Source organism: Orycteropus afer, unplaced genomic scaffold (assembly GCF_000298275.1).
Source record: "Orycteropus afer afer isolate SDZICR_OR568_19922 unplaced genomic scaffold, OryAfe1.0 scaffold00001, whole genome shotgun sequence".
Taxonomy (NCBI): domain Eukaryota; kingdom Metazoa; phylum Chordata; class Mammalia; order Tubulidentata; family Orycteropodidae; genus Orycteropus; species Orycteropus afer.
The window spans coordinates 36,249,717-36,257,182 of record NW_006921588.1 but is presented as its reverse complement, the minus strand read 5'-3'; positions in this window follow the sequence as shown (position 1 = coordinate 36,257,182).

The following is a 7,466-nucleotide window of genomic DNA, read 5'->3' as shown; positions in this document are numbered from 1 at the left end:
TGACAACTTCCAATTTTCCTAGATTCATACTTCGTACATTCCATGTTCTGATTATTAATGGATGTTTGCAGCTGTTTCTCCTCAATTTGAGTGGTGCCACGTCAGCAAATGGAGGTCTCGAAAGCTTTACCTTATCCATATGAGTAAGGCTGGATTTACTCTGATAATGCAGCTCTTTCCCAGTCCTAGTTTGAGCACTTTCTAAGCTAAGTGACTCATCTTCCTCCTCTGCTTCCAAGTAGTCACCTAGATTTCTTAGAGGCAATACACTCCAATGAAAAATGTTAAGTCTGCAAAAATAAAGGGATCAATAAAGATGTTATGTCCATTAAACATGAGTTATGCAGGCTGTTATGTTCTAGTGAAACCTACCTGAATATCATTTCTAATTGTTCTCGCAGGTCTTCTGTTTTTGTTTTTTTTTTTCCATCAGTTTCTTCCTTCCTTGAATTCGTTGCAAAATCTGTATACTAATAGTCACTTGTGTGATGCTTCTGCCCCACTGATTTGCCTCTTCCTAGCCTATCATTCTGACTTGCTTACTCTAAATAGCTCTCATGCTGCTTTCTTCATCTACAAAGAATTAGGCCCTAAGTACAACACAGTACAAACTCACTTCCTTCACTCTAGTGAAGATATGAGGATCCATCTCACTTCAGGAAGAGAATATTTGCCATTCAGATGTTGATATGCGTTAGATGGTAATGAGTTAATTCCAAGACATAGTGGCCCCATATGACAGAGTAGAATTGCCTCAGTTTTCTATGTTACAGTCTTTACAGGAGCAGATCACCACATCTTTCTCCCACAGAGTAACTGAGTGGAGAACTGCCAATCTTTCAGTTAGCCTTCAACTACTTAACCATTGCACCACCAGGGCTCCTTATTCATATATATATGAAACAGACATTTTTTGCACACTTCAATTTGGTAACTGAGTTTTCCCCAAAAAAAAAAAATTTAGGGAAAATCATCTTTGGAAATAATTTAAAATGTAATATATGAACATTTATTTTCTAAAAAACCTGGTGTATGCTATTTTTGCCCACTGGGAAACATCGTTGCTCCATATATAAGGCAATGAATGTTTTTGAGTAGTTATTCTCAAATTTGGTCATAAATCATAATTACCTGGATGGCTTGTTAAAGCACAGATTTCTGGATTCAACCTGCAATAGGACTAAGGTAGGGCCCAAGGATGTAAATTTCTAACAAGTGCCCAAGTTGTGCTCATGATACTGATTTAGAGACTACACTTGGAGAACCACTGCTCTAGTAAAAATTTTTAAATATGGTTTTAGGCTATTATTTGACTAAACTTGCTTCATCATAAGGATATTATATGGATACACAGATGATCTGATTGCTGTACTAATGCTGGTTTTTGCCTAACATAAAAAAGTCGTTGATAGTCATAGTAAGAATTGATGCTTTTTAGTTGTGGTGTTGACGAAGAATGCTGAAAGTACTGTGGACTGCTAAAAGAACTAACAAATCTGTCCTGGACGAAGTGTGACTGGAATGCTACTTGGAAGCAAGAATGGCCAGACTTCGTCTCACTTACTTTGGTCCTGTTGTCAGAAGGGACCATTCCCTGGAGAAGGATGTCACGCTTGGTCAAGTGGAGGGTCAACGAAAGAGGGGAAGGCCTTCAACAAGATGGATTGACAAGGTGACTGCAGCGATGGGCTCAGGTATAGTAGAGATCATGAGGCGGGGACAGGACCAGGCAGTGTTTCATTCTGTTGTACACAGGGTCACTACAAGTCAGAGATGACTCAACAACACTTCACAACAACAACAACAAATAGTCGTAGTATTAACCCTGCCCCTTGTGTGTGGGTGTGAATAGAGAGTTAATAGGAGCATTGTAGAAAGTCATTGTTTCTATACAGTTGAAGAGAAGATGTACAGTGAAAGAGACAAAGTTTGAAGCTTAAGACTGCATATCTTAACAGTTTCCAGTACTAATTAGCCTCTAGACAACACTTAGTTGCCAAACTCTATTGATATAAGAGAAGCTCTCAAGACGTATCCGACTTTGACTAATCCTCAAATTCAGTAGTTCATTATCTAATTTTTAATTCAAATAATATAAATGAAACTAGATCTGTCAGAGATAATTCTACTAACAGTTGGATTAGTGCCTGAGAAATGAGCTTCCCCATGAAATTAAACCTTCCAGAACAGAAAGAAGGGAAGAAGTAAAGCAGAAAGGAAACCATCTTTCCCAGTTCCTAAGAACTGACTTAACTTCTATAATATTACTCTATTTTCCCTCTAGAGATCAGTGTGTGGACAGAAACCACCACTACTCAAAAGAAACCTTTGGCATATTGTCTTAAAAGTCTATAAAGCTAAGGTAATGTGTACTTGATTTACCATTTTAATTATGACAGCTTGTGCCATAAGAAATTAGATTTATTCTCAGAAAAAATAATGTTTTGAAACTAGAATCAATCTTAAAAATTCATTCTGCATTTCTAGTCTTCTGGTAGAGTATGAAACAATAACTTAGGAATTTTGAAGTAGTAAGTAGATGTTTTTTGATCAAGTTGTTTACATGTAGTAACAACTCTGAAAAAAGTATGAACCAAGTTTAAGAAGTGTTTATTTTGTGGGCACAGGTTTACAATCTCATTTTCTGCTTTGTAAATTTGTATTCTTAATTTTGTTACAACAACCCTCTTTCAATATTATAATGAAAAATAGAGCATTTCTATTCTTTCACGATACTTTAGAAAAAACTATCACTGAACGAGATAAGGTTTTTTTAAGCATAATCATCCATAGGTAGTTAATTTCAATTAAGGTCCTCATTCATCAGTTCATAGTTACTGTAATTCTTCAGCTTTAATGTGTTTTTCTGTTTTCAGAGTTAAGTCGGTAAATTTTTAGAATGATAATGTCGTTCATGCTGCTTCTCCCCATCTGAAAGATGGCCTCATTAGTATGTGTTTTTTTATGTCCAGATCACTGCAATAAAATGCATTATTGGCTTTATGTTTTTTGGTTTACTAACTTATAAGATATCGTGAAGAATGCTTTCAGACCCCTTTGAAATTTCTATTCAAGCTTGTACGTTGCTTATTGATTCAACTTTTTTTAAAAAGTACAGTACCAGACACTGTTCTACACCATAGGAATATAATGATGCACAAGACGAACAGAGCTCCTGCCCTCATAAACCTCACAGTTGTAGAATTCTTTGTTTTAGGAAAGTAAGATCACATAGAACATTCTATGGGCCCTGCTTTCAAGAAGAAGCACCTATGCTTCATCTTTGAATTGAACATTTTAGGCATTATGGTCTAGAGAGAATGTCATGAAAGTATCTAGATTTGGGTATAGGAAAAAGGGAATGCTGTGAAGTTGTATGACATACTTGGCTAGTATCATGTTAAACTTCATGTAATTAACTGCCTAAAAACTTCTTTTAGCAAACCATAGCATATTATAAATATGACAACCTTTGTTGTATATGAATCAAATCGTTCCTCACTTTCCTCTCTTCTGGGAGATACATTTCTAGATACTGTAACCATTCCTCATAAATCCTGTTATTCATCTTCTTATAATTAATAAATTCACAAACTTATGGTTACTATATTTTGCTCCAGCATTTCACCTGTTGCTTGGTAATTACTCAGCATAATAGACCTTTTCCCTGAGATAGGGCAAATGGCTGCATTTATGGTTAAGGGTAATCAAAGCCTCAATCTGTTTGCCTTTAGAAGAAATTTGTGTGTTCTATGATGGCAAGGCTGCTTAACGAGACATTTCTTCACCATCCTTGATGATAGATGAGGATAAGTAATGCAGATAAGAATCAGAGCAAGTAATGTTGAAGAGAAATCAAGGTCAGAAAGCTCTAATTCCTTTTAGAAAAATACATTTCAAATGATAAATTCAATAATTCCACCATAGTGGAAAATGAGGTATTATATAACCTTAAGATCTAAAGAGTTAAAAAATCTATTTATGGGCTCTTATACCTTGTTGTCCAGCTGTAACTCTTCAGCTTTAATGTGTTTTTTCATTTTCAGAGTTAAGTCGGTAGGAAGGAAGATGGGACAATATACTTCCATAGTGATACTGCCTTGGAAACCCAAGGAGGGGTCGCTAGGAGTCGGGTCCAACTCAACGGCACATAAGAACAACAACATACATTGTTGCTGTTGTTGTTATGTGTCTTTGTGTCGGTCCTGACTCCTAGTGACCCCTCCGTGGGTTTGTGAGGCGGTATCACTACAGAACCTAGATTGCTCAACCTTCCTTCCAAGGAGTGGCTGGTGGCTTTGAACCGCCAGCCTCTGGTAAGCAGTCAAGTGCCTTAGGCGCTATGCTACCAGAGCTCCTACCTTAGAAATATTAATCTATACCCATGTCTATACCTACCTCTACGTTTATATCTATGTCTCTGTCTTTTCAGGGAATATATTCAATATTGCTCTAAAGGACCAAGGTGAATTTTCTTTGTAACTTTTATGATATTTTATTTATATATCTCTGATATGGTAATATAGGTAAAGAGAAAAGGGCTTATGAGGGGAAAATAACTTTTTTAAGAGGTCTATTTAAACCAATGCTAAAAAAAATAATCCTTTCATTGACTAAGTATCTGTTGCTACTGCTAGGTACTGTTGATTCAATTTTGACTAATAGTAACCCCATGTGACAGAGGAAAACTGCCCCTTTTGTTGGCTGTACTCTTTAGGGAAGCAGTTTGCTAGGTCTTTCTCCCACAGAGCTGCTGGTCGGGTTCGAACTGCTAACCTTTTGGTTAGCAGCCAAACGCTTAACTGTTTACACTACCAGAGCTCCTTACTAAATATCTACCAAATACAAATATTGTATGCAAAGCACTGTAAGTAATAATATTAATAAAGTTGTTGCAATTGAGTTCATGCTGACTCATGGGGACTCCACGAATATCAGAGTAAAACTGTGTCCCATGGAGTTGCCAATGGCTGCTTTTTTGCAAGTAGATCACCAGGCCTTTCTTCCAAGGTTCCCCGGGTGGATTCAAACCTTCAAACTTTCATTAAGTAGCCAAGTGAGTACTCTAGACAGTACAAAGATATTTATGGCCCAGTCTCTGCCTTTCACAAGCATGGGTGTTCCTGCAGCAGCGGTGGAGCATGAGAAGTAACCCTGTTTTCACTTTTCCTGTATCTTCACATACAGTTAGTGATCCCATCCTCTTTATACTCTGAAGTTTGTATCTACATCTTAGACTGCACTAGAAAGGTCACCCTAACACAGACAGTGAAAAAGCAGGTTGACTTCTAGCTAGTTTTGTTGGTGGTTGAGAGGGATAGAATCTGGTGACAGTAGTGTTAGATACATCAAGCTGAACGTGATAGCCAAAAACCCAAGAATAAAAGACCAGTTGTTAGTTTCAGTCAAGTAGGCTTGACTAATGGTCATTCTGTGTACGACAGAACAAAATGTTGTCGAATCTTGTTCCGTCTTCACAATCGTTTGTATGCTAGGGTCCATTTTTGGCCCATGTGTATTTTGAGTGCCTTCCAACATATAGGGCTCATCTACCAGCATTATATCAAACAATATTCTGTTGTGATCCATAGGAATTTTGTTATATATAATTTTTTTTTTTTTACATAGAGAATATATACAGGAAAATATAAACCAATTCAACAGTTTCTACATGTACAATTCAGTGACATTGATTACTTTCTTTGAGTTGTGCAACCATTTTCACCTTCCTTTTCTGAGTTGTTTCTCCCCCATTAACATAAAATCACTGACCCCAACGGTTCTATCTAATCTTTTGAGTTGCTGTTGTCAATTTTCTCTCACATAGATAGTTCTTAAAAGAGCACAATGTTCAAGGCAGACATTCTTTACTTATTAAGCTAAGCTATTGTTTGGTTTTAAGATTTCAGGGGATATTTTTGGTTTAAGATTTAAAGATTATCTCAGGGCAATAGTTTTGGGCATTCATGCAGCCTCTATGTCTCTAAGACACCTAGATTCCATGAGAATTTAAAATTCTGTTTCCTTTTGATCAGGATTCTTCTATGGAATCTTTGATCAAAATATTCAGTAATGGTAGCTAGGCACCATCTAGTTCCTCTGGTCTCATGGCAAAGAAAACAGTTGATCATAGAGGCAATTAGGCATACATCCCATATTCTTCTCTTATTCTTAACTCTCTACCTTCCAGTGTTGCTCCAGGTGAGTAAAGACAAATTGTTGTGACTTGGATTGCTGGTTGCAAGCTTTTAAGACTCCAGGCACTATGCAATGAACTAAGAGGTAGAACAGAACCACTAAATAAGGCATTAGGCCAATTAACTGGTGTGTCCCATGAAGCTATAACTCTAAACTCCCAAACCAAGGAGCCAAATCCCATGAGGTATTTGGTTGTACATAAACAGATTTAGCAGGTATTCTTTTATTTTTCCTTTTTTTTTTTTGTCATTGTTGTAAATGTATTTATCATATAACTTTTGGCAGTTCAACTCTTTATAGGTATACAACTGATGATTCATAGAGTTTTCATTGGCTAATTTTTGGAAGTAGATCACTAGACCTTTTTTCCAAGTCTATCTTAATCTGGAAGCTCACAGAAACCTGTCCACTATGAGTGACCCTGCTGGCATTTAAAATACCAGAAGCAAAAAATCCAGCATTATAGTAACATGCAAGTCACCACAGTATGGCAAACTGAGAGACTGAAAGTCTTGCAGACAGTTAGAATTCCAGCACTAAATCAGCAAAAGGGCTGATGCTGCAGTATAAATCTGAAAGGAGAGGAAAAATTAATAAAGGAAAAAGGCAAGGAATAGGAAGAGTCCCAGAAAAGTCTAGTTTTAAGGAAGCCAAAGAAAAATGCACTTTAATGCAGGAGATGGTAGACTTCATCATTGTCAAACTGTAGAAGTCTAATAAGTCTAATAATATCAGCACTGAACAAATATCATTTGATTTGGTTAACTATGGACTGGTGGAAGTAAGAGCCAGAATTAAACAGACAGGAAAGAGGTGTTTTGGAAGAGTAAGATTCAACATTGGTTTGATGTTTGAATTTGTCACAGCTTATTTCAAACAGACTAAAAGATAAAGCTAAAAGCTGTATCTTAATGCTTTTTAACAACATGCACACACATACACACATACAAAGTTTGAATTTTCTCCTAAAAAGATAAAGTCATAACCCTTGTGTCAGTGATTGTGACTTTGTTTGGAAATAGAGTTTTTCTTTTGTTAACAGTTAAGTCAAACAAGGTCATAAAGAAATGAGGTGGATTCTAATCTCTCTGAGTGGTGTCTTAAACACAGGGAGAGCAGACATAGACACAGTCTCATATACACAAAGAAAACAGCACATGAGGGTGTACTTAGAAGTCAAGAAATACCCTGGGCTACCAGGGTAGCTTACTGCCTAAGGCACCTGATGCTAACCAGAAGGCTGTCGGTTCAAACCCACCAGCCACTCC